We start from the raw sequence: 26,321 nt of genomic DNA, 5'->3' as shown, positions 1-26,321 counted from the left end.
CTCCTTCTGCTCCTCATCAGGACCTTGGGAGCTCAGTCCGGTGCTCCAATGTGGGGCTCTGTCATTTTCTTCATCTATCGTCAGGTGGAGGTTCTATGGTGATATGCAAGAAATTCATCAGTATGGCTATAGGAACTGGCCTTTTCAGGCTCCCTCTCCTCAGCTGCCCAAGGAACTAACTGGGGGCATCTCCCTGGAAACCTGGGAACCCCTCTAGGGTCAAGTCTCTTGACAACCCTCAGGTAGCTCCTTAAATTAAGATATATGCTTCCCTGCTCCCATATCCACCCTTCCTATATCCCAAGCACCCCATTCCTCCGAGCTCCCCCCGTTCTCCCCTTCACACTTTTCTCTCCCCATCTTCCCTTGGCCCAGTCTTGCCCAACCCTCAAGTTCCCAATTTTGCCTGGCGATCGTGTCTACTTCCAATATCCAGGAGGATTACTATATCTTTTTTTGGGAGTTCACCTTCTTATTATCTTCTCAAGGATCCCAAATTTATAGGCTCGATGTCCTTTAAATATGGCTAGAAACCGAATATGAGTGAATACATCCCATGTTCATCTTTATGGGTCTGGGTTACCTCACTCAGAATAGTGTTTTCTATTTCCATCCATTTGCCTGCAAAATTCAAGATGTCATTGTTTTTTACCGCTGAGTAGTATTCTAGCATGTATATATTCCACAGTTTCTTCATCCATTCTTCCACTGAAGGGCATCTAGGTTGTTTCCAGGATCTGGCTATTACAAATAATGCTGCTATGAACATAGATGAGCATATGCTTTTGTTGTATGATTGGGCATCTCTTGGGTAGATTCCCAATAGTGGAATTGCTGGGTCCTGGGGTAGGTTGATCCCGAATTTCCTGAGAAACCTGCAGCTGACAAAGGTCTGATCTCTAAAATATATAAGGAACTCAAGAGACTAGACGGTAAAATGCCAATTAACCCAATTAAAAAATGGGGCGCTGAACTGAACAGAGAATTCTCAACAGAAGAAGTTCGAATGGCCAAAAGACACTTAAGGTCATGCTCAACCTCCCTAGCTATCAGGGAAATGCAAATCAAAACAACTTTGAGATATCATCTTACACCTGTCAGATTGGCTAAAATCCAAAACACCAATAATAACCTTTGCTGGAGAGGCTGTGGGGTAAGGGGTACACTCATCCATTGCTGGTGGGAATGCAAACTTGTGCAACCACTTTGGAAAATGATTTTTTTACAAACTACATACTCAGTAAAGAGTAAATATCTAAATCATATGAAGAACTCAAAAAACTAGATAACAACAAAAAAATTCCCTCAATTTAAAATAAGGTTAACATATCTAAATAGAGAATTCTCAGAAGGGGAAACCCATGGGGAGCAGAGAAAAAATATGCAGTTCAATAAAAACAAAAATAAATAAATAAATACATAAATAAATTTGTTCACCATCTTTATCAGAAAATGCAAATCAAAATTATTTTGAGATTTCATCGCACACAAGACAGAAAGACTAAGATCAATCAAACAAGTGGCAGTTCCTCATGACTAGGACATGGAGTAAGGGCAATACTCATCCATTGCTGGTGGGAGTGCAAATTAGTATGTCCACTTTGGAAATCTGTGTGCAGTTTCATAAAAAAACTGGAATCAATCTACCTCAAGATTCATTTATACAACTTTTTGGCATATATCCAAAAGTTGCTTCATCTTGCCACAGAGACACTGGCTTTGCCATGTGCATTCCTTCTCTAGTTATAATACCTTGAAATTGCAAAGAGCATAACAGAATTATGGATAAAGAAAATGTGGAGTTCACATTCATTGCCGTTGTCCTTGAACTCTACAGCATGGACGGGCTCACTGTGAGCCTTAACCTTCACCTGGCGATGGATGGAGATAGAGACAGAGCCCCACATTGGAGCACTGGACTGAGCTCCCAAAGTTCTGATGAGGAGCAGAAGGAGAGAGATCATGAGAAAGAAAGTCAGAACCATGAGGGATGCGTTCACCCACTGAGACGGCAGGACAGAACTAATGGGAGACCACCAAGTCCACTTGGAATGGGACTGATGGAACATGCGACCAAATCGGACTCTCTGAGGGTGGCTGATGGTGGAGGCTGACCGAGGAGCCAAGGACAATGGCGATGGGCCTGGTCTCTACGACATGGACGGGCTCTGTGTGAGCCTTGTCAGTTTGGTTGCTCACCTTCCTGGACCTGGGGGGAGTTGGGAGGACCTTAGACTTAACATAGTGAAGGGAACCCTGATGGCTCTTTGGCCTGGAGAGGGAGGGAGTGGGGGTATGGGCGGAAGGGAAGGGAGGGAATGGGGAGGAGGAGGGGAGGAGATGGGAATTTTTAATAAAAGAAATTTTTAAAAAGAAAAAAAAAAAGAAAATGTGGTGGTGTATTAACAAAATAGTGTATGCCTCAGCTGTTTAAAACAATGACATTTTCAAGTAAATAGATGGACCCAGAAAAAAATCATGCTCAATGAGGTAACCTTAGACCCAGAAAGACAATTATAATCATTGCCTTGTCCAGCCATCATCAGAGATACTTACTCATTTAACATGTGAGGACAAATACAAACACCTACCAGTAGACATGCAGAAAAGGAGATACCTTGGGACACTCAGTCCTAATGGGAAGTTTCTATCAAATACCTCCCTTGAGGTTCAGAAAACCCCAAAGAAGAGAAGGTAGGAAGAGTCTAAGACACAGAGGAGATGAGGGCGTCGAGAAAACAAGACTTTCTAAGTCACCATGATTGATGCACATTTGAACTCACTGAGACTGGGGTAGCAGCAGCATGATCAGGGCCTGCACAAGTCTGCACCAGATTGTGTCGTAGAGCTAAAAGAAGTGGATACATGCCCCAACCCTCCCCCCAAACTATCTCCAACCAATAACCATTTGGAAAAGAAAATTTAGTTTTCTCCAAGGCAAACTCACTAGCAGTGAGGTTGTTATGGGTAGGTTGTATGTGCAGTACTAAATGACAAATGGAAAATGAACTCAATGGCTTCTTTGGAGGGTCCCTGTCTCATACTGTCAGGATGTCTTAGCTCTTCTCTTTTATTTATTTATCTTTATATATGGGTTTTTACTATATTTTATTTTATTATAATTATCTTTACATATTATTTTATTTTAATTATTTTTCTTCCCTCTCTTTATTCTGCAGGACTTTTGTGAACATAGTATGGCTTCCAGTTTAGTGTTTTTATGGGATTGTAGATGCTACAAATTAGAGCTTGTCTTTTTTGTGTGTGTTTCCTTTTCTGTTTTTATAGACTAGTTTTGGTTTATCTTACTGTATATTATTTTATACTATATTAATTATAATCCCATAGAAATCTGTTTCTTTTCTAATTAAATACAAAAAGTCAGGTGAATCCTGATGGGAGGGGAGGTTGGGAGGAGTTGGTTAGAGTAGAGAAAGAGAAAATCATAAGTAGGTTATATCATGTGAGAAAAATAAGTCTTTTTTTCAGTAATAAAAATGTAAATAAATAAATAGGTGGGAGAAAGAGCCCTCTATGTAAATAGCCCTTTTGATTTACATTGTAAGTGAAGGAATGCCTTGAAGAAATGTGTACAAAAGATAAAAACATAAAGTGTGGGTTAGAGTTTAAAGTTCTCAAATGTTAAGTTGGCTATAAAAAGTGTGTGTATTTTATGAAAAATAGTCTTTGTATTAATAACAATACAGGAATTAAATGATCAAATACAATTTAATCAAAATGAATTTGAGTCTTTGATTTGGAACTAACTGAAAACTGAAAATTCAGAAAATATGAAATATGGAAGTTAGTTTTTGGGTTTCAGTTCTTTTTAAAATTCAATTTTTCTTTTAAAAACATACATTTTCATGTTCAGAGAATATGTTTTCAAAGAATAGCAATATGTTAATATGAAATTCTAAGTAAGTACTCTAAGATCTTATTTGCATTTTAAAAAGTCTGGAAAAAATTTAAATGTATTTATCCACGTGTGTGCGTGCACGCATGTAACACGCACACATATTTGATGTATATATAAGTGGTCAGCTTGCAACAGTCAGTTCTTTTGCTGTGAGTTTGGAGTCAGTGTTGCTTGGGTGTAGGTGTACTCTTTATCCCACTATAGCCTTATTGCAAGGTTACCAGCTATTCATCCCAAATGAGCACTTCCCATTTCCTCATAAGCATAAAAGAAACATTCATGGTCTTTGAACTATTCACAAATAATTAATGCCTATCATTTAACTTACTTCAAGAATTTAAGGCAATGCTTACTCTCTCTCTCTTTCTCTTCTCTCTTCTCTCTCTTTCTCTGTCTTTATGTCTGTGCATATGTATATGTTGGGCGTGATTAAAATTATTATAAAATATCACATACATATATAACATGATGGTGTCTCTAGAAATAGTCTCCCTTTTAAAAGAAACTAAAGGAAAGAATATTTTTTGAATAATAATAAACTTAGCATTAAAATTTAACATATATTTAAAATTCTATACATAATCAAACAGTAGCAGATGGTAAAAGTTTTTCTAACTCCAGAAATTCTTAGCAACCACAATGAAAATATTTAATAGTAAATATATACTTTATTACTTTTCAAAGCAATTTGAACTCAGAAATCTGACTTATGTGCAACCCAAGTACTTTCTTTAAAAGCTTTGTTATTATTTTGTGATTTTCCTCTTTAAACATCAAAGTGACCTAACATTCCAGTCAAATTCTACATTAATTGCAACTCTTTCAGTTAATTCTCTCCAAGCTGAAATATCCTTTTAAAAATGTATTGTCTGCTTAATCACTAGAACATTTTTTCCCTCCTAATTACAAATGGCCTTCTTTTTATTGTTGTTGATAGTTTTTTATTTTATTTGGTTTGGCTTGAGATAAGGTCTTACTGTGTGTAATCCTGATTGACTTGGAATTTTCTATTTAGATTGTGATGTCTTCAGAGACTAATTAGATAAATTATCTTATATAATATTCTCCAGTGAAGTCAAGAAATTAAAATTTCACTCTTTCAAGAGCCACATACACAGTTCTTTATTTTGCTTTCTTAAAATTTTGACTTTGTTTTTAAGAAATCTTTATTTTATTTTATGTGTATTTGCATAATTGTTTATTTTTGATATTAAAATATAATTGCAACATTTCCCCTTCCTTTTCCTCACTGTTCTCCTTCAAATTCACAGCTTCCTGATTTATTAATTTTTATTGCATTCATATATAAGTGGATACATTTTTAGGGCTAACTGTTTCACACTGGACATTCTCCCCTGGGGAAGACCACCTTCCCCACTCTCAGCTTTCTTTCATTGCTTATAGTAGTATATATAGAGTTGAGACCTCATGAACTTTTCCTCACCCACTCTGGTGTGTCCATTGGTATCATTCTTATTCATCCCACATTTAGACAATTATGTTGGTAAGAATTTATCTGTGTATCTTCTAGCATTCTTAGGAGATACAATCTCACAGAAAATTTCCTGATCCTTTTGTTCTTACAGTCTTTCTACTTCATCTTCTACAATGTTCTATGGCCCTTAAGTTCAGAAAGGGTATTTTAGATATATCAATTGAAACTGGGTTCCAAAACTTTGCATTTTGGTTGATTGTGATTTTCTGTAGCAGTCTCTGTCTATTGCCAAAAGAAGAAGTTTTCTTGATAAGGAGTAAAGACTTAAAAAGCCATGCTATCAACTATTTAAAAAAAATCCATGTAGCCATGTGGTGGTGATGCATGTTTTTAATTCCAGCACCCAGTAGACAGAGGCAGTCAGATTTATGTGAGTTTAAGGCCAGCCTTGTCTACAGAGCAAGTTCTAAGACTAACTCCACAGCTACAAAGAAAATACTGTATTGAAAAACAAACAAAAATTCAGATAGTACACATGCTTCTATGTATAAAGATAGATAAATAGATAAATAGATGATAGATAGATAGATAGATAGATAGATGATAGATAGATAGATAAATAGATAGATGATAGATAGATAGATAGATAGACAGATATAGATAAGTAAATAGATAGATGATAGATGATAGATAGATAGATAGATAGATAGATAGATGATAGATATAGATAAGTAGATAGATAGATGATAGATGATAGATAGATAGATAGATAGATAGATGATAGATATAGATAAATAGATAGATAGATGATAGATGATAGATAGATAGATAGATAGATAGATAGATAGATAGATAGATAGATAGATGTAGATTTTTCTCATCTGAGCTCGTGGTACTCACACCAAGACAACACCTTGTACGAGAAGCCCTCTTTTCATGCTTTTCATTACAGAGCTGACAAAGAACCCCCGAAAACATACAGTCTATTGCTGTTCCTTAGATGACCCCAGAAGTGACAGACAAGTTCATATTGCTAAAGACCATGCAATTCAGGAATGGGTCTTGGAAAACTCACAGCTGGAATTGACCTGAATATAACCTGAATGATGACTAGCTCTTTGTGGTACCAGAAGGAACAATTCAAACTTCCAAATGAGGGAGGCAATCAATGTTTCTACACATATATGACAGAATGAAATATATCAAACATTGTCATAGCTTGATAACCTTAATGGTGCAATGGTGTCATACATAACTTGGTGGTAACCAACAGCCCTCTAATTGACTTAAACCCCATTCAAAAAAGGAAATTGAGGACTCGTACTAGGAAGTTAGCTGATTACTCAGTGCTAGGAAAGTTAAAATTATTTGAGGAGAATCTACAATCATATATTAATAAATCAACATAATCCATAACAACAATCTATAAAAATTTGCCTTTATACATATAGATAGGTGTAATCTTTACATCTATAATTGTTTATGCACTAATAACAGCTTCCCATATATTTTAATATTTGCTGTGGGAAGGAGACCTGGATAACAATCTAAGGTAGACATGATTAACTTTAAACTCATCCAAATCTCTCTAATTTTCAATTTTCCATTTAATAAGCTCAATCATAACCGCTATTTATGTTCACCTCACAGGCACAAACAAGAGAAAACTAGACCAAAAAATGTGTATGTAGAAGTCTTTTTTACTGAGCTTTCTAGGATGGAAAGAAATAGGAACAAGAGAAATGAATGGTAACTGCCTTCATTGTGACTTCTATATCTTGGTATCAAACTTTCGCTGGAATGTTCCCTATTCTATTTTAAGCAAAGGCCAAGTTCCCTGTGACTCACACTCACTCATATTTTACGAAAGTGGTTCTTCTTTTCTAAAATGGACTCATTTCTCTTGCCTCCATCATACGACACCTATCAAAGTTATTAATTAAAGAGCAGTGTACTCAATCCCAAACAAGAGAAATTAAAATTTTCCTGTATGAGCAATAGGTCTATAGTTCTAGAAATTTCTCTCACGACCCCAAAGCTTTCACATTTATTTTCTCCCCTTCTATTCATGATTTTGGTAGTAAATTTAGCTTCTTTGCATTTTTTTTTAAAATTGTAGAATACATTTTGACTTTCTAACTATTGCTATTAGAAGAAATTGGAGACATATATTATTCTTTGTGAATCAAGAGGTGGGTAAACTTCTTGGTCTTTCATCATAAAATCAACTGATATCTAGGATTCAAATTAAAAGTAATTTAGCAATGTTTTCTCCCCTTACATTTCTTATATTATATGCCATCAATTAGGATTAGAGTTTAATGAGAGGTACCATGTGAAATCCACTGAAAAAAAACAGGTCTGTGGTCTGTGAACATGGAAAATCATATTTTATTTAAAAAGCAAATTTCAGCTACTGACCCAAATTATATATATGAATGTTTCAGCATTCAGAGATTCACAATAACATTCTCCCCAAACTCCAGTCCCTCTATGTCATGATTAACGGCATTTCAAATTGTCAACAATACTGGAGACACAGAGAAGAGGTAGCAAATCTGTGCTGTCAGCAGAGTTAAGAGGGTTGTCAGAGAAGGGATTCATCATGATGAAAAGGCAGCAGCTGCATGATCATGATGGAGGATGAACAGGAAAGCGACTATGAAGCAAGGAACCCTAGCACTTTTCATTTAGTAAAGAAAAAGTCTGTGGATGCAAATGAAAGATGGTGAAACAATACACAGTCATCTCAAGTGGTTAATTCGATACAACTACTGCAAACACTTAAAGGTGTAGCTTTCTATGCATTGCTCTATGTAAATGTATTTATAAACAAATATTCTCTAAAAACATTTCTATGTATAATTAACATAACCTAAATGTATGCATTAAAATATATGTAAATATATATCTACTTCAGCTGTTTTGTGATGTGTTTTCCTATGCTAATATAGTATGAATTATAGTATTGAAGAGCATACTTCATACATTGCAATTCTTACCTAATCTTGATTTTTCAAAAAGTATTATATTTTTAAAAATTAAACAACACTGTAGTCATTACAAAATGAGATATTTCCACACATATATATATTTTAACCCTGAAAGAATAACTTTCAAAGCAGTGAAAAGGGTGCCTGAACTGGTCTTATCCCATAGCCACACTGATGAATATCTTGCATATCACCATAGAACTTCATGGTGATGGATGGAGATAGAGACAGAGACCCACATTGGACCACTGGACAGAGCTCCCAAGGTCCTGATGAGGAGCAGAAAAAGGGATAACATGATCAAGAAAGTCAGGATCATGAGGGATGCATTCACCCACTGAGACTGTGGGACAGATCTAACGGGAGATCACCAAGACCAGTTGGAATGGGACTGATAGAACATGCGATCAAACCAGACTCTTTAAATGTGGCTGACGGTGGAGGCTGACTGAGAAACCAAGGACAATGGTGATGGGCTTTGATTCTACGGCATGGACTGGCTCTGTGTGAGCCTTGTCAGTTTGGATGCTCACCTTCCTGGATCTGGAGGGATTTGGGAGGACCTTGGACTTAACATAGTGTAGGGAACCCTGAGGGCTCTTTTGCCTGGAGAGGGAAGGAATAGGGGTATGGGTGGAGGGGAGTGAACTGCGAGGAGGGGAGGAGATGGAAATTTTAATAAAAAAAATGAAAAAAAGAATAACTTTCAAATATTTTTCATTTTAAATATTTTTCTCAAAATATGTATACTAGTATATGGTACAGTAGGTTTGTAAGCATTCAACCAGAAATATTCAAAGTAAAAGCATGGAATGCCTGCCTGAAACATTCTTTCCCTTTTTGTCTGTATTTCTGGTGTGAGAATCCACTATTCTTAAGAGTCACTGTGAATGTTCTTTTCCAGTCTTTCATATTTTCTTATATAAATATTGAATCATTCCCTCTGTACGCCTATCCCTTCATCCTATGTAACAGATGATTATAAATGGAGAAGTTGGTATAAACATAGATGGGTGAATCAAAGCATGAGTGTCCATATGAATACATTTGATACACAAATTCTACGATATATCAAAATGATAATGATAATTAGAAATGCTTATTCAAATAAGTTTAACCATGGGCACACTCAATTTGATTATATAATTTTTCTGGTTCATTTTCTTTATTAGTAAGTTATATTAATTTTGATGAATTTATAGCGGTCATTGGTTCCCGACAAAAATTATCAAGAAAGGTATTACAGATATCCTGATGCATTATATATTCCCCTCTGTCAATTACTACTCAAATGCTCACATAATGACTTAATCTTGAATTCGAATTCAGTGTAGCACATTTAGTAGGCTTAGACACATGTGTAATTAAACTTATCCACTATTGTTAGGTATCCAATTATATAGTGCAGCATTAGAGGACATTTGGACTAGGACCCTGCCTTCACACTCAATAACTCATAAATCTAAGGCTGAAACTAGAAGTAATGAGTGATAGCAGAAAGACAGAAGAAGTTTTCTGTTGAGGATAGAGCATAGAAGAGCCTTACACAGGGCTTCTATGTATTGCCCCAATTACTGCAGTGGCAAACACATTACTCTCTTTAGAAGCAGGTCAGTTAGCATCTGCAGCTTCTTCTTGCTGAAATAGGCTGGACATCCAGTAGTTATCATGCACACATCTCATTGCTAAAGCAATTTAGGACTGGAAATGATACATATTATGTGAAACCTAGGGGAGTTGCTACTTAGAAAGAAACGGAGCTGAAATGGTGCCCCAGTCTGGAGCTAATGAGCACACTGTGGAGAAGATTTCCAAGGGGGAGCTCACAGATCAGTTCACTAATTGTGCATCATTTTGAAAATTTACTACAGACTAGGAGTAATTATATGTTTCTTTCTTCTAAGAATTCCCACTGGGGGATACAAATGCACCTGAGATTTGCATAATGTTTCTTCTATTATTGATAGCAGTAGTAGTGAAATGATAGAAGAGAGTAGGCCAAAGGCACTAACATTTCCAAGTCTGGAATAACATGAAAACTGAGTGAGCACAGGGGCTAGTGATAAGAGAAAAGGCACTGGCAATCAAGAAGACAAGAATTTGACCCCTGACGTTCTCATGACAGAAGTAACGATCCACCCAATGCATGTAAGATATCCTCTCATCTGCAAACATGCCATGGCATATACAGGTCACACAGATACACATGTATACAAATGCACACAGAATAAATGAATAAAATGCAATGAGATGTTAAGGAAATGAACACTAGACTCTACATTTAAGAATCAAACCACTTCTGAGCATGCAGGATTCAAGTTCAGAAAAATGGCACATATAAGTCACTCGCTGCCTCTACCTCCTTCCCTGAGCATACAAATTCAATCGCACTGACACTGCTATCAAGGGAAGGTATAAACAGATGATGTGCTAAATAGCTTTGGTAATAATTTTGTTTGTTTGTTTGTTTTGAGAAAGAATTTTGCTCTGCAACCTAGGCTGGCTTCAAATCTGCTCTGATTCTTCAGTCTCAGTCTTCTAAGTTCTGGGCTCTAAGTAACAATTACTAAGAGCTAGAACATTGTGACTTTATTGTGTGTGGATGAATGGTAGAAGGACTGAATATCCAAGAGTCGTCTTTGAGTTTAATATCTGTTCCACAGAGGGGACCATTAGAAGCCCACCCAGGAAATCACTGTATCAGTGATTGCTAGTATATGCATTGCTTATTATGAAAATAAAATAAGGAAGATGTGCCTAACTCACACACACACACACACACACACACACACACACACACACACACACTAAAGTCATATAATTTACCAAAATAAACAGAGGTGAAATTTTAACTGGACAAATACTGAACCTTATTTTAGAATGTTCTAGTTTCCCTTCTTTTGCTGTGACAAAACCCTTTGACTGAAAGCAACTTAGGGAAAGAACAGGTTTATTTGGCTTGTATTTTTAGGTTGTAGTCCAGAACTGAAGGAATTCAAAGCAGAAATTAAAGCAGGAATTCAAAGCATAAACCAAAGAGGAATGTGAATTGCTGGACTGATAATATGCCCAATGTCACTTAGCTTTAGTATAAATCCCTGGACCACATGTCCAGGGAATGGTGTTGCACACAGTAGGCTAATTACAGTGTTCTCATTTGAATCTAAATTCTCTGTTTACAACTCACAAATCCTTAAAATCTGTCCCATAAGTATATAATTGTTTTTGCCATATGGAAGAGATTTAATTCACACTCAGAACTTTAATGTATAGACTACTCATAGGTGGGGTTCTTTATCTGTTAAAAATGCATAAAATATTTTTACACTTATGCCTCCTCCACATTCTATTTCCTGAGTTATCTCAATTGGTTTTTAAATAAAAAACAATATATTAAGAATTTCAGATTGGATCTGAAGATGAGGCTCAGCAGTTAAAAGTACTTGATACTTTTTCAGAAGAATTAAGTTTGATTTCCAGCTCCAAGTTACTGATGAACAAGCATCTCATCTATATTTTCAGGAACGACAAAATTGTCTAGGCCAGTGATTCTCAACCTTCATACTGCTGTGACTATTTAGTACATTTCTTCATGTCGTGGGGACTCCAAACCATAAAATTATTTTCTTGCTATTTCATAACTGTAATGTTTTGATGTGGTGAATCATAATGTAAGCATTTTTGGAGACAGAGGTTTTCTGAGGAGTATTAATCTACAAATTGAGAATCACTGGTCTAGGTTTTAGTATTTGATCATTTCTCCTGATCTCTGTATAATGGAAGTACTTGCATGACAAAAATGATTAGGATATGGCAGCATGGCAATGAAGATTTCAACAGTACTTCCAGTGCTACTATAGGAATATAAAAAAGTTCTTGATGATGCACAAACATTCATGCAGACCAAACAGCCATACACATAAAATTAAAAAATAATAAAGAAAAAAATTAATAACAAATATTTTTTATTATGCAAAGTCATAATTTCAAATAAAAATATTTATTAATAGAAGTTTATATTGCTTTTGTTAATAGAACAGTTTAACACCTGAATAAGTGTCATAAAATATTGAGCATTTTTTTAAACTCAACATTACCATAATGCAGTTAAGATAATATACTTACATTGATGAACACTGTAGGAACAGTAGGGAAATCAAAAAGTCAAAAATGCATTTATGGGGCTGGAGAGATGGCTCAGCAGTTAAGAGCATTGCCTGCTATTCCAAAGGTCTTGAGTTCAATTCCCAGCAACCACATGGTGGCTCACAACCATCTGTAATGAGGTCGGGTGCCCTCTTCTGACCTGCAGACATATATTGTATACTAAATAAATAAATCTGTATTTGGGTTCATACAAACTCATGCCTGTGCATGTGAAGGAAGAGTCTAACCTTTGGTTTTCTGTATCTACCTACTTTGCTTCTTTTTACATGGAGGTCTCTCACTATACCAGCAGCTTCATACTTCTGCTATACCAGATAGACAGCAATCTGGATCTGATTATTTGCATCCTTGAACTTTCAACTCCCTTGTCAGAGCTGGGGTATACTGTAAAACTGAGTTTTTGCCTTGGTGTTTACAAGGGTGCTAGGGATCTGAATTGAAATCCTTCAACTTAAGCTGCAAGTGCTAATACATTGAGCCATCTGTCCTGCCACAATCTGTGGGTTTCTTTTGTTGGTGCTGCTGTTATTTTGTATTTAAATTGTTTTTATTCTTCATTCATGTATTACATCCTGACTGCATTTCCCCCTCCATCCCCATCACTCAGTCACTCTTCCCTACCTACCCTCTCCTTCTTCACCGCATCCCCCCCACCCAGATCTCCCCTTCTTCTGTCTTCCCTCATAAAAAAGCAGGCCTCTAGGGACATCTACAAAACATGGATTTTTATATGCTACTATAAATCCAGGCACATACTATCACATCAAGGCTGGTTTTTGTGCTTTAAAGTGATATGAAACTGAGTTCCCTTTAATATTAAAATATTAGGGTTGGAAACCCTGCTGGCCTCTTGAAAGCAGGATGCTTTTTTTGTTTGTTTTTGTCATGCAGACACTTCCATTATACAAAGACCAGGTCAGATGATCAAAGACTAAAGCCTAGATAATGTTCTCATTTCTGAAAATAAGGAACGAGTCAAAATTCAGGAAAAAATGAAGTCTAAGATGAGCCCACAGTAGGACAAGAAGGTCTTTAACCACGTTTTATGAAGGTATGAGTAGGTCTATAATTAAAGGTTTGTAGTAAGATTTCAGTTGCATCATCATACATTTTCAGTAATTTTGACCTCAAAAAGTTGCACTAATTATAAACGTTAAAGACATCATAAGAAACAAATCAATAAAACTGTACTTGTTTCAAAATTTGTGGCTAATATGTATCAAATGCAAAAGTATTTTTGTGAGCAACCATAGGAGAAATCATGTCTCACACTATGTCATTTCTCTAAGACACACATTGTATAAGAAAAATGACTCTAGCTTTGGTCAATGTGACATGAGAAAAACATATGGGAAGTGGTTTCTTACAGTGAAGAAGGTATGGTGCCGAGCCAGCCTTGTAGAAACTCACAGAGAGTGAAGTGGCATGCACAGGGGCTGGACTGCTCTGCACCAAGCCCTCTGCTTTATGTTATGATATTCATTTTAGTGCTTTTATGGCATTCCTGAATGTGTGAACAAGAGGGTCTCTTACTCTTGTGTTTTATCTTTGGTTCTTTTCCTTCTGTTGGTTTGGCTTGTTCAACTTTGATGTATTCATTTTATTGTATTATATTTTATTTTGTTACAAATTACTCACCATTTTAATAACAACATAAAAATGTGACAGGCTCTTTTTTTTGAGAAAGGTGGAGACCATTACAGACATCTACAACTAGTCAAAATGAAGAGAATAAACGACCAATTGGTCAGGATGGAAGTCTTACATTTCAGGTTGAGGGAACATCAGAGAAGTTGTATGTCTTGGGGGTGGGGATGTAGAGAACAGTTGTAAGAGTCAGAGGACAAGGATACCTGCTAAGAGATAGTGTCTTCTAACGTAACAAGAAGCTATCATGTCAAAAAGAAAAGAATATTTAGCCTAATTAAGATACGCATATTGATAGCAACAGTCAGTGTTGATGGGGAGATTTCACAAGGACCAACCCCCAGCTGAAGAATTATAAGCAATTACTAGCTGCTGAGAAAAGAATCAGCTTTCCTCAGGAACAAGTTTCCGGATAGGGTGGCGCTAAACACATGTACACTGGACAACTGCAAAAGGACCGAGCAGTTTTGTGTGTGTGTGTGTGTGTGTGTGTGTGTGTGTGTGTGTGTGTGCGTGTATTTGTTCCAAAGGAAAAGATTCTTTAGCACAATAGTGTACACCTAAAAGAAAAATTGACACCAAAACTCTACTCTTGGGCAGAAACTGAATTTTTCTACCTAAAGGATTTTTCCCCAGAATCTAAGGAAAGGTGTGGATAAAACTAAATATTAAGAATGTCACTGAAAAGTTTGTGAGCAGCACACACCCACATACTCAGGTGTGTCTCACTTTCTTTTTGAATGCCTTTCCTAAAAGTACTCAAATCTGTATTAAAATATTTTAATGAACTCTAATTCTGATTCAAGCAAACAAACACAAACACAGCTGCCTGTGTTGCCTGTCATAGCATAACCTGTGTCATGACAATCTGCCCTGTGAATACAGCTGGGACTATGACATAATACCAAAGAACTAAGAAAACTAATATTTCCACTCACAAATAACACAGAGGTTTGAATAAGAATGGCTCCCATAGGCTCATATAATTTGAATGTTTAGTCATCAGGGAGTGCCACAACCCAGAAGGATTAGTAGGTGTGGCATTGTTGAAGTAGGCATGACCTCCTTGGAAGTCACTGGGGGTAGGCTTTTAGACTTTTAAATCCCAAATTTGTCTCATTGGCTTTCTTTTCTGGCTACCTGTGGATCCGTATGTAAAACTCCAATCTACCATGTCTACCTGAATGCCCTGCCATAAAAATAATGGATTAAACCTATGGGATTGTAAGCAAGCATCAATCAAATCATTTCTTTTATAAAAGTTGCTGTGACCTTGTCTTTTCATAAAATACAATACTAAGACAGGTATTAAATAATAATTTTTTCTAAAATTGTAGCCAGTTACTTCAAATAATGTTATGGCTATAAAATGAAACTAACCAAGAGAAAGAAATGTAAAGTAAAATAAAAATAAATTATTTTAATTATCCCAAAAATAAAATAAAATATTTTATGCTACCTTAATAACTGCAGACAAAGAAGAAAAATAGTTTAGATAGAAACTATGATGATATATGCTCAGTATTATTTAGTTGGTAAAAGTGTCTGTTTCCTTTGCCTGTTACAATATTTAGATCATTGTATATTTTTGGCAATTTAAAATTTATGTTTTATAAATTTATAAATATATATCCTCTGCAGAATTGTGCAAAAGAGAAAATTCAGCCCTGGATCACGATGATGATCAACAGTAATAGGATGCACAGACATCTCTTTAACGCTTTAGTAACAATTTCGCCCTCATATGTACGGTTTCCCTGACCTCCCAGCCTCACTTTATAGATTCTTGGAATGAGCCTTGTTAGTACCAAGTAATATTATAAATTTTGATTTCCCTTGGACAAATGTGGTGTCTGGCCAACAGTGGGAAATGAGCACTGAACGAAGTTCTTAGAAAACCAAAGTGCCACATTTCTCATTAGTGAATGAAATTTTGTGGCTGCACAGAATTGACCTGTTTCAAAACCAAAGACAAAATCATGTTGGTCTATCTTTGTCTCTTAACACATATTTGTTTCCCATTTGTGTGTCTGACATAACATTCTTTTGTCTGTTTAAGAAAACTTTGCAATGTATGCTCTTCTGACATCACTTCCATCAACATCCCCTCCCCCAAAAAAACTATGGCAATCATCAGACACCTACATCAGAAATATACCTGCTTTGTTGAAAGAAACCCACCTAATGTCTCCAGCAATATATTTAGGATATTCCTTGATTCATCCTTCCTTTTGTTCTGTGGCTATTAGAAGTTCCTGTAACTACTTCCACACTGGAACATGTTATTTAAAGTTCCCTTAATCGATGTTCCTAGAACATGATAGCTATTATTCAGCTCAGAATAAATTATATATATGTATATATATATATATATAATGTGTATTTATTATTATATATAATTATTATTATATTTTTGATGTTATAGTCATGCTTGGAATTATACAAGAACAAATAATTCATATTGAAATTGACAAAGGGAAAATGCATGGAGCAATTTCTATAAAATATCCATTATCAGCTTCCAAGTGTGTTTCCAGTAGAATCACATAGAATGCAGCTAATCTCTCAGCGTTCCCATGTGCCATAACTTGGGAAATGTATCTCTTCTAGTCCCAATAGTCACAGTTTTAACAAGGCTGTAACATGCAGGCATAAATAACCCACCTCTGACTTCGGTAACTCCTAGTCCACAAGTCCCAGGAAAAAGCAAATGAGTATCAACTATTTATTGCTAATATAAACAATTCAGAAATTTTGATGCAGTGTGCAGAAGGCCTCAGGCACACAAAACACTCTTGTCAAGTGAAAAATTCGAGGGTTCAGTGCTCAGGCTCTCTACAAGGTCTTGCCCTAAAAGCTGACTTTTCTTAGGAAAGCACAGAGTGTAAGCTGCCCAGGCCTGCAGTATTTTCCCCTGCCAGTGTATTCCAATCTCATAAATTGTACAAAATGCTTTTGAGTTGAAGTGTCTTGAAAACAAATGGAAAACTAAAAGTTCAAAGGAGAATGCAAAACCATTCAGCCCTGAACTGAACTCCTCTTTAGAAACAAAAATAAGCAAATAGAACAGCATGATACTGCAATCATTAGTATGTTTATATAATTTTAGGGAACTTTCTCCAGCTTCCCAAATAAATGGTGAAATACTTTGCCAAAATAATTTGATATTTAGTTAAAAGGACAAAGGAAGGCCTTGGAGGTATACCTGGTGCCACCTCTCCGCTTTGTGTCTAGCCTGTCTTTCAATCACTTCAGAATCCCGAGATCTGAAAAGCATTGTTTCAGTTCTTATGCTGCTTTTCTCATGACTGCTCAAGCCAACTGCAGATCCACTGGGAAAAGAACCTAGCCAGTGCACAATTATTTTCAAGCATTTTCTTGCTCATCATCACACCATAGGCCCTATGATTTTAACTGTAGTTCAGATTTTCTTTGCTTTCTGTTTAAAATGTAAAGATTCACTTTCATTTAAGACAAAATTATGAAACTAGAGATCACACAAAGGTCTGTTTCACAAGTAGGTCTGAACAGAACCCATATATTGTAAAGTCATGGGTATAGTGTTTTGATAATATATATTTCATTATTTCTAAGAAAAGGGCTAGGGAGACAGATCAGATGTTAAGAACACATGTTCCTTTTTCAAAGGTCCCCAGTTCAGTTCTCAGCACCTATGTATTGTGTCTCACAGTTGCCTGGCCTCCACATATAACTACACACATATATCATGCACATAGACATACACAGACACACACATATGATATGTAAAAATAAATCTTTTTTTAAGTCTAAGCAACTTTGAAATGGAGAACATCTTGGGGAATAAAATGAAAAACTGACTCATTTATGATTATCTAAAAACAGTGAAGCTAAAAATTACAGTATATGCCTCAAGAAAAGAAATTGACTACTGGGTCAACACTCTCACGGCTTATCTTCCCTGGGAAGATAAATGTCGGCGAAGAAGTTACACAATGTCAGCTACAAACAGGTGACTCAGCATTATGGGTACACAACTATATCTAAACTCAACTCATATGAACTTAGATGAGAACATTTGTCATGGAACAGTGATAAGGTATTGTTTCAATTCTGGCTTACCATATCTGTTAGAAATTCTGGTTGCCTGATACCTATTTAAAGATCATTCTATTATTTAAGTCTATACTATACATAATATATTTTGAACAAATCCACCTGCCAGCTCCTTCCAGACTCACTCATCTCCATCTTCTCCTCCTCTCCTCTTTTAGTTAATTGTTTTTTATAACCCACTGAACCCCAATATTATTGCCTGCATGCACATGTCTGTGGAACCATACACTAAACTCATGACTCCCATTTGATACATGGATTACATTAATCTGTAGCTATTCAGTTATTTGTCGTGTGTGTGCATGAGTGTGTGTGTGTGTGTGTGTGTGTATGAATGTACATGCTTGATACCAGTCTCAGCATTATTCTCCAAATGATAATCACTATATTTGTTGATGATATTCACTGAACTTGTCATGTAGACAAGGCTGTCTCAACTGTGAGCCTCAGAATCTGCCTGCTCCCATTTATTTCCCTATTATTGGGATAGCAAGAACTTATCACCACACTTGGCTTTTTCCTTTAATGTGTCCTGGTGGTTGAACTCAGGTCCTCATGTTTTCACAAACAATAGTCTACCAATTGAGTCATTTTATAAGCTCCAGTTCCCATCTTATTATAGGAGTATGATCAATAAAGAAATAATTTTTGGTGTATAATGTAATCGAATATATGTTTGCTTATTTCTCTCTCTCTCTTGTTAGAGACATTGGTGAAAAATTTGAACTATTATTATCTTAATATTGGTGAGAAATTGTGAACTATTATTATAAGTTTCAGATGACTTACTCTGTGATTTTGTTTGTATTATTGGTGATTCTGTAATGAAGATCAAGTTGGCACCAGCATCATGTGGTCAGAGTTCATCTCATATGGGAAAAAAAGCAGAAACACACACACTCACTTGCATGCACACACACACACTGGATGGAAACAATAGCCAGGGACAAGCAGAAGGGCCCAGTCCCAATGACCTACTATTTTTTTCCAGCTAGATCCTTCCTTTTCACATTTCTGAAATATGATAACTAAACAGGGACCAAGTCCCCAAATTCATAAGCCTGAAAAAGAATTTTATATTCAAACAACAACACTCTGCCACTATTCTCTCAACTTCAAGCAAATCAACTAGAAGATTTGGACCTTTTATATGTTAAAATAGAGAAGAGAGAGCATCATAGCTTGCTTGAAACTTGATGCTGGGCCCACCTCAGAAATATCCAGCTTCTGGCATAACTGCTTGCTTCTAGGCTCTATGCTCTTAGGTAGGGGCAACTCTTCATTCATTCCCTGGCATCAGGATGGAACTGGTATCCCCAGGAGCCATGGCAAACTTTGTATCACCAAACTCCAGACTGGTCCCAACATCTGACTGCCTGGGCAATATTTGAGGTTTAGACACACCCCAGAGTGGTCTAACCAGACAGATTTCATTTCTAGACTTGCCTCATATCTAGAGTTGCAAGTACATAGTGAGGAGAACGGCCAAGATCATTGTCGAAAGAGAATGACCAAGCTTAGATATAAGTTTAGATGTAACCCTGGAAGCAGTATTGAAACCTGAAGTTCATTTTTGTATATATCACTGTGACTCTTATTTTACAACAATAGAGTCAGAAATCTATGAATCATGAAGAAGAGATGGGAATTCCTGAAAAATCTGAGCTAGAAGAGGATATTTCTGCTTACATTCAATAGATAAATAAAAGGAGGATTTGAAAACTGGAGTAGCATATCCAAAGTGGTACAATGGCAGAGTATTAAAAAAAAAGTCACAGTAAGCAGTTTATCTTGATCTCCTGATGCCCATACAAGACTACCTCGAGCTTTATACTCCAATCTCCTCTGACATCTCCCTAAATAAGAGAGAGAATCATTTCTGAGTGGGTTCTTACTGTCATCTACTCTGTCATTCTTGGTTTTCACCAAAATGTCACTTTTCAAATACGTCCCCAGCAGCTGTCTCAAATGTATTTTAGAAATATCCTATGCCTGCGTTCACCTGGGACACACACAGGAACACATTTACTGAAAGAAAACAAAACAAAGCAAAGCAAAAACTCACTGCTATTGAGGGAAAGCACCAAAAAATAGAAATCTGAATAAAACATCCTTAAAGTTTCTATAAGGAAAGATATGACATCAGAGATTGTTCTCGTAGACTGCATTTCTCTCTCAAGAAAGTGAAGGAAATTTGAATAGAGAATGAGGAAGGAATGGAGCTCATAGGCAAGCTACATACATAAAATTGCAGATGATATAATTTTCCACTAAAGAGAGCTGGAGGAATAAATCTAAAGGTCTGAAACCAGAGCCCTTTGTTTCAATGGCATTCTATCAGAGAAACTGGAGGATAGACTTTTAGTGTTACCTCAGTGAAATGGAGTTAAACAATATGCAAGATTCTCTCAGCAAGAAAAAATTATAAAATATTTCACAGTCAGAACATATCTTTCAATCCCTCTCAATAATTTTTAAAAAGGATGATAAAAAACCATGACTGCATACTGAGTTTTTAACTTTTTATAATTGTATAGAGTTGAATTCATTCTTTTATGCAGTGTCCATAACAGAATAGTTAGGTTAAATGTATTTTGATTTTAAAAATATTTTCTATATGATAATTAATTAAACCAAGGTGATATATAGATAGATAGATATAGAGATATAGAGATAGAGATAGAGATAGAGATTGTGGTTTTCTTGTTAATCTCTTATAATAAATAGACAAATATGTGTTAGACATAATGATCATTGAAAAAGTGATAAAATATTATGAGTTTAGTGGAACAAAAAAAATAAAAGTAGTAAAAATTATCAACCTTTAAGATAGATATGATCTGAGTTACCTTTATTCCATAAAAGGCCAAACTACTATAGAACACAATCATGTGACAAAATATGGCTTACATTTCTAGTTTGCTATGTTGGTGCCTAGAAGACACTTAAAATGGATATTTATTTCCATTGCCTGGGTTGATATTCTACAAATCATGTGTCATTTAAGTGAACTTTTATTTCTTATATTTTATTCTTAATTTCATTTTTTTTTGAAATCCAAAAACACTGAACTCATTCATTATGTTATTCAATAGAGTACACATGAAATTTATCTTCAAAAAGCAAATTAGGTCTTTGTGATATATGGAGACCATTATGGCAAACCACAACCAATAGAAATGCAGAAATGTAGAGCCCAGTCTCAAAGGACACACCTATAATTTGACCCCATAACCAAAGTCCCAGAAAACATTACAGTAGAGAAGTCAGAATATTATAAGAACCAAAAGAGCAGGGAGTTTGTGGTGAGATTATTTTCTCTAGGAATTTCAGAAGCTGAACCCATGAAGTTTCATTGACACGACTGTCCAAAGATGAGCTGAACAAGGACAATAGCAATAGACTAACATAGATGAAGGAAAGCTCAGGAGGCCTCAATACTCCAGAGAGAACTACAAACAAATAAGAAATGCTGGGGGTAGAGTAGTCTTCCACAGGGAAGAGTCCATCAGTTACCTGATTATCCATTAACAAAGGAACATCATGAAAATACATATATGAGTAACATTATACAGATGTAGAAAGTTATATATATACATACATATATATACATGAACACACACACATATATGTATATATATATATTATATATATATATATATATATATATATATATATATATATAGAGAGAGAGAGAGAGAGAGAGAGAGAATTGACTTTAAAAAGTGGCTGTAGGTTTAGAGGGAAAAGAAGCAACGTAAAAATGATGTAATTATATCAACCCCAAAAGTCAAGCAACTAAATTTGAAACAGCAGAATGAGTGACACCCATAGCAATAATATATTGGCTGCTAAGTGTGATTTATGGCAAAATCTTAACTCAATGACTTTATACAGTAGGTTTGCAGTTTTTGTCTTTCTGCTTGATGGAGAAAAGAGGTTAGTGTCATACAATTGCCTATCACAAAACTTCTGGTGTGAAACCCATACTAAGCTGAAAATATCAGATATCTAAAGACATGAACTTCTATGGAAAACTTCTTTCATTTTTGCATCCTTTAATCCTAACTAAAGCAGATGAAGCTTGTTTAACTTCATCATATTGTGGTAAGTGAAATCTGAAAAATTATTGAGTCACATGATTAAATAAATCACCTGTTTCTTTTCCTTCATCTTTTTTTTCTCATGGTTTATTTTTTTTATATTTAAAAATTTCCATCTCCTTCCCTCCTCCTCCCCCTTCCCTCCCCTCCTCCTCCCCCTTCCCTCCCCTCCTCCTCCCCCTTTCCTCCCCTCCTTCTCCCCCTTCCCTCCCCTTCCCTCCACCCATACCTCCCCTCCCTCCCTCTCAAGGCCAAGGAGCCATCAGGGTTCCCCACTCTATGCTAAGACCAAGGTCCTCCCAACTCCCCCCAGGTCCAGGAAGGTGATCGACCAAGCTGAGAAGGCTCCCACAGAGCCCATCCATGAAGAACAATCAGAGCCCAGAGCCATTGTTCTTTGCTTCTCAGTCAGCCCCCGCTGTTGGCCACACTCAGAGAGACGGGTTTGGTCGCATGATCCATCAGTCCCATTCCAACTGGAGTTGGTGATCTCCCATTAGTTCTGTCCCACCGTTTCCATGAGTGAACGCACCCCTCTTAAAGTGTTTTATAGTGTTTATAGAGCATATTCCTAGGCATCTTCATTGCTCCTTACATCTCATCTCTGGATTGTAGTTGGTCAAGGACTCTTCTATTTTTAGACTCGATCCTGGGATGTTGAGTGTGAAGGAGTCTGGGATAATTTTTAACCATTTTTCCTCTTTCTTTCTTTCCTTTTCTTTCTTTATATTTATTTATTGCATTAAGCAACAGTAATACTCTAGGATTCTCTTTAATAATTTCAACCTAAAGAAGTTTGGGTCCACTTTTCCCAACTGAAATTTTATTGTTAGAATAAAAAGAAGTAATTAAATGTGCCCAAAGAGATACACTCAGAACACAGTATCTATAGTTCTGAGACTGAGAAACTATGTTGAAAAGATAAGGAAATAGAACAAAAAGTCATAGATGACTTGATGATTAGTTTTCATTGCCAACTTGACATATCTTGAGTCACCCAAGAGTAACATCTCAGTGAGAGTCTGTCCTAATTAGGTTGGCTTATGGAAATACCCGTGGATGAAAATTCTATCTAATGTGGTACAGGGTCCAGCGTTATATATACAAACTGGGGATGAATTGGGATGGCTGGCAGCACTCTTTAATTGAAAAAAACTGCACCTTTTATACTCTATAGTAGAACATAGGATTAAATTGGAGACAAGGGACATATGAGCTGGGGTGTGGTTTAGATCTTGGATAAAGCCATCTAGCTAGCATTGGCCTTGACAATAAACACAAACCATAAATTCCTCTTGCTAGAGATAAGAATGACTGCTTTATCAAGCAGGAACTTTCCTCAAGCCCCAAAGGGAATAAAGAGCTTTATCCAAATACTTGACCTTGGGAAAAGGACTTCTGGGGAGCAGACACTATACAATCATTTCTGCTTCTTACTATAGATATGGGCCTGTTCCCCTAATAACACTCTCCAAAAGGGTAGGTCTACTGTCTTATTCTTATTCTTCTAGTATTATGCCATACCATTCTGATTTCTCTATATTTATTAATTGAACCTTTGCCCATATTGTCCTCAGGCTCTGGATCCAAATTGTAGACATTTTATCCTTGGGACCAGGTGTACCTAGTGAATCTCTGCCTTTCCTGTTCTTGGTATATTTAGGAGAGCACATTGGAATTTCTAGTTCCACAGTGGCAGATACCTTTCCCCAAAGAATTATTTTAAGAGAGGCTATCATTGCATACATTTTTTATCTTTTATCAAAGCATACATAAAATTTCCCAAAGGAAAAGACATTAATATTGACAATCATTAAAATGAAATTAAAAGGTGCTGGAAAAGTCTGGTCTGCAATGTCAAAAAGCTGGAACTTTTTCAAGCAGCAATGGTCGCCATGTGCTCCATGCCAACTTGAGCTCCAACATTCACCTGGTTTGGGGCCAGGGTTGAATAAGAGTGTTGAAATTAAGCTCTGTGCAAGGACACACACATTAATCCATTTTTCTCTGTTCTTGACTGTGAATACTCTGACTAGTTATTTAGATTCTTGTGTCTTGATTTGCTAATGGTTGTGAAACTTGAAATTACAAGTCACAAAAAGCCTTTCATGTGTAAGGTTCTTTAGTTGGATTATATTATCAGAACAACATGAAATAAAAATAAAATAAGTGACTTATTCAGAGGTCAGGATTAACAATACACAAATTGGAAGGTTTAGGTGAATTTCTAAGTCATTTCTACTTTTCTAAATACAGAACTTGTACTTGACCATGGAAGGAAAGAAGGGGAAACTAGATATTCTGTGGAAAAGACATTACACTGATTATCACGCTTTGTCAAATAGAACCACTAGCATTTAACAATCTAAGCGAACATAGGGAAATGGGAAAACATGAATATTTTGAAGATTACTGGAAACATGAAATCACATTGATAGTCTAGTTTGGGAAACAAATTGTCACTGAGTCCTCCAGAATGAGAGATTGGGTGCCAGGAATTAGTGAAGTTCTAAAGTAAACATAGTTCTCAATGTATTTTCTGTATTATGGATGTATCCAGTGATGGTGTGATGGCTATTTTGGTTATCAGCTTGGCTATATTTGTGGGTAACTAAAACACAAATGTACCTGGACAAACCAGTAAAAGATTTTTGCTTAGTTAAGTCATTAGGAATGGAAAGAACCATTTATAATATGGATCTTTGAGATGGGATAACAGACTTTAATCCAGATATTTTGAGGGAAAAACACCCCTCTAATCTGGGATATACCTTCTGCTGGAGGCCTATATAAATGTCATAGAAAAAGGAAGCTTTGCTCTTTCTTGCATGCTATTGCCTTCCCTAGAAAATCCATTTCTTCATTGGCATTAGAGTCTATGTCTTTGAGATTCTGGCATATATTAAGACATATAAATTTGTGGAGTGAAAAAATACTAGATTCTTGGACCTTCCATTCATAGGCAGCCATTGTTGGATTAGCTGTACTATGGCCTGTTTTAATTTATATAGTTTCTTAATATAGTATAATTATTTTGATTCTGGGCTGCTGGAACAAACAAGCAGCCCTATCCTCAAACAATGTACATAAACTCAACAAAATAAGTTTTTTAATTAAATTATATAATTTTATACATTTCTACCTCCTCCCATTTGGCTTCCCCTCCCCTCATTCTCCCTCCCCTTCCTTCTCCAGTTCAACGAGAAGTCAGGGTTCCCTGCCCTGTGGAAAGTCCAAGGTCCTCCCCCATCCATCCAGGTCTAAAAAGGTGAGGATCCAAACAGACTAGGTTCCCACAAAACCAGTACATGCAGTAGAATCAAAACCCAGTGCCATGGTTCTTGGCTTCTCAGTCAGCCCTCCTTGTCAGCCACGTTCAGAGAGTCCAGTTTGATCACATGATCCATCAGTCCCAGTCCAGTTGGCCTTGGTGAGTTCCCATTAGATCAGTCCCTTTTTCTCAGAGAATGGACATACCCCTCACGGTCCTGACTTCCTTGGTCATGTTCTTTCTCCTTCTGCTCCTCATTTGGACTTTGGGAGCTCAGTGCAGTGCGCCAATGTGGGTCTCTGTCTCTATTTCCATCCAATGCCAGATGAAGGTTCTATGGTGATATGCAAGATAATATTCAGTGTGGCTATAGTAAAGGGCCAGTTCAGGCCCCCTCTCCTCAGCTGCTCAAGGAACAAGCTGGGGATATCTCCTTGGACACCTGGGAACCCCTCTAGATTCAAGTCTCTTGCCTACCATCAAATGGCTCCCTTAATTAACATATATATATTTCCCTGATTCCTTATCCACTCTTCCTCCATCCTAACTGTCCCATTTCCCCAAGCTCTTCCCATCCTCCCCTTCTCAGGTCTCTCTCCTCATCTTCCCTTACCCCAATCCTACCCCCACCCCCGAGCTCTCAATTTTTGCCTGGCAATCTTGTCTACTTCCAATATCCAGCAGGATAACC

This window comes from Arvicola amphibius, chromosome 2 (genome assembly GCF_903992535.2).
Source record: "Arvicola amphibius chromosome 2, mArvAmp1.2, whole genome shotgun sequence".
In the NCBI taxonomy this organism is placed as follows: domain Eukaryota; kingdom Metazoa; phylum Chordata; class Mammalia; order Rodentia; family Cricetidae; genus Arvicola; species Arvicola amphibius.
The sequence above is the reverse complement of the archived record's forward strand: the minus strand, read 5'-3'. Positions refer to the sequence as shown.